The following is a 3463-nucleotide window of genomic DNA, read 5'->3' as shown; positions in this document are numbered from 1 at the left end:
GGATCCAAAAATTATTATACTTTCTTTTAACTTTAAGTTCTGTCTCTTTATCGCATTTTGTCATTTTATTGCCCGATGCATTAAGAAATATCATTTCGAGTTTCTAAATATATTATAATAAAGATCTTTTTTTTAGAATATATCAGACATGACGAAATATATAGGCTGGCTAAAAATAAATAAATAAAAGAAAATAGCAAGCAAATATAAAAAAATCAATTACATAAAATATTCTTTTCACCTAGGATTAAAAATATGTAAAATGTATTTTTTTGGAAATAAATATATTCATCACATCAATATGGTATCTGCAAATCTTAATTTGGTTTCAAAATCTGTCTTTCTTATGGCATTTAAAACATTAATAATTCCCCACGTTGTAAAATAAATTGTGTGTGTTTAAATTACATGAATTTCGCCATAAATTAATGCATACAAAGATCACGAATAGTATTAAATTAGTAAATACATATCTACTTTTTATGAAGAAGAGACTAAATCAGTCGGCATTAAACTTTGAGAATTAATTAATATAAACAAGTGATTTTTATTGATTTAAAAATACAATTTATTGATTTTATTTAAGATTTTTTTTGATTTATATGAATTCTCTATTATTTAAGAGTAAGAGCCGATGAAAATATTACCAAAGCAAAATCATAAATAATGTAATTTATAACGTTCAAGGAAGTAATAAATTTATATATAATAATAAAATAATGATGTTTATACGATATCTTGATGTATTATCATTCTGATGATCACATTCTATTAAGATTTTCTGTTTACCCCTTCTTTAGACATATTTGCCAAAAGTAGCATTAAAATCACATAACTCAGTAGAGCTTTAATTTTTAATCATAAGATAATCTAAATGTCTCAAGAGCCTTTCTATATGCGGCTTAGAATTCATAGATATTTTTTTAAAAATGTATTAGGCAAATTATAAATATACAGTTAAAAGGCCTCAAATAGCGTTCTATACTCTAATTGTATGATGTATGAAACTTGTGTTGGTTTTAGTATAACATTATTGTAAACCAATGATAACAAAGATTTATTCTTCTTATATAACCATTATAGTTTATATGGAAAAAAGGGGTGATAAAAAGTTCATCAATTTTGGTGATCGGTATATATTGTGGAAATAAATACCCATCAAAAAGATGACACCTTCCGACGAATTAGACATAATAAAATTCGAAAATCAAATTTTAAACTACATTGAGCATGGTGATATAAAAACACAAACCAACTTATCGAGAATATTTTTAAAAATATCTGCCAAAGATTATGATGGTCACATATATAAGCATTTTAAAAGGAAGTTATTATTAGCAAGTCTCGATATTTTAGAATTATCCCATAATCAACATATCAATGATCTAATAGAAAATTTATACAAGAATTTGTGCAAGATCACACCACTGGAAGAATGGTGTGAAACAATTGAGAAGAGCTATCTTTATATTGATCAAAGAAAAAACATCCTACAGTGCATCAAGTTATATGAAATATTATCATGCTATGAAAATTTAGGTAGTTTAACAGAAAAGTATTCTTATATATATGATGTAAAGATCGTCGAATTACTGGACATTCTTTATGACTCATTAAAGACGAAGGAATTAAATCATGTATCAAAAATTTTAATATTCATTACGCAAACTTACATGAAATTTTGTGTGCGGCTATATAGAAGATCAGATGAGTTTAAAGAAATAACCAAAAATATCATTTCATATATATTTGAAAGTTTCGAAATCGAAGATATTTTTAACGAAGAAAAAAATTACACAGAAGAACAAAAATTATTTTCTTTGACCATAAAATGCAATGCACTGAAAGTATATAAACATTATTATTCATATGAAATGGTGGATGATGCTGATGATTCCACTTTAACACAACAATATGATTGTTTCGATGAATTTGAAGATGATACGCTAATGTTTCGGTTTTTGAATATAATATTGAAAGACTTTAAAACACTTCTCTCAAATATCCATTTGAATATTGATCAATCCCTAACTCTGTATTTGCATAGATATATTAATATTTGTTTAGATTCTTTAATTGAAATAAAACATGTTATCCAGCATATTTCGAGCTTGTATCATCCATATGTGCATTTCTTTGTATTTGAATTTATTTTTCCCTGGAGGAAGTTAATCTTAAGAGATTCAATTAAGGAATATTGTGATATGGAATATAATGGAAAATCATTTAGAGTATCTTTTTGTCGACTGTTATATTTTTTTAGTTGCCTGATATCAAATTTGAGTATTTATCAAAAAAATGATAAAGCCAAAGATATAATTGTTCTTTTGGGGGGCTATATTACAATTTACAAAGAAATACCAAATTATGAAAATGCACAAAAAGCATATTGTTCAATGGATCTGTTTTATTCTATGGAAGACACTTTGTCGTCTTATGGTATTTTAGACAACTTTCTTGCGTGTATATTTCCTGAAATCAATTCTCCATATCTCTTCATCCGTCTTTTCGCCTTTGAATGCATTATAAAGTATCCTGAAGTGTTTCAAGGATATTTACGAAAAGGAGATATAGATATATCTACATTTTATAGAGAAAACCTTAAAACAAACAATATTCACTTATTCACAGTAGTATGTCTAGCCAAAAAACATTTCATAACATAATTAAAATACAATTTCGTGCAATAAATGAACTTTTCTAGAACCATTTTAAGCTATATTTGTAAATTGGATGCATTTTACGTTGAGTAGAACATATAGATAGCATCTTATTAACTCTAAAAATACCTAAATGATGGGTATTGGCAACATGGACGTATTTTTCGAGGATTTAATTATTTAATTACAGCACGAGCATATTTAGATCGTGATAATATAATATAAAGAATAAAAAAATAAGTAAATTAAATTCAGAGTTGTGAAATTAAACTAAGGTATGAAATCAACGACTTTAGATATATATCAAACATAAATTGAACAATTTTAAGCTTCACGAAGATCTATAAACAATGTATTTTTTTTATTAATTATTTACGATTTATTTAATCCTTTTTGGCATCTTAAATACATGATTCATGTCGAATTCACTACGTATAAAACCTACTATAGAATATTAAAACGAGCCTTTCTTGTAAAAAAGGCATTATCAGATACCAGTTACATCAATTTTGTTTTCGTTCACGTATCTACAAATCGAGTGCCGTATATTTTATTTTTTATATTAAAGCTTTTTTATAATTTGTTTTTAATTTATATAAAAATTTACTTTTAAATACTTTAACACTCATAATCTAGTAATTTATCTAGAAAATTGTATTTTGGATTGATTTTATCTATTTTTTTTAAATTAAAAATTATGAATAGCTTGTAACTTTTTTAAGCCATATGTTTATGATCGAATAAGTTATTTTAAGATAATATATGGTATTTCATGAACTATAGAGCTAAGACTTTATGAAAAA

The sequence above is a fragment of the Rhyacophila brunnea genome, unplaced genomic scaffold, assembly GCF_057557595.1.
Source record: "Rhyacophila brunnea isolate RB1 unplaced genomic scaffold, BYU_Rbru_1.0 scaffold_125, whole genome shotgun sequence".
NCBI classification, from domain to species: domain Eukaryota; kingdom Metazoa; phylum Arthropoda; class Insecta; order Trichoptera; family Rhyacophilidae; genus Rhyacophila; species Rhyacophila brunnea.
Note: the sequence above shows the minus strand (reverse complement) of the source record.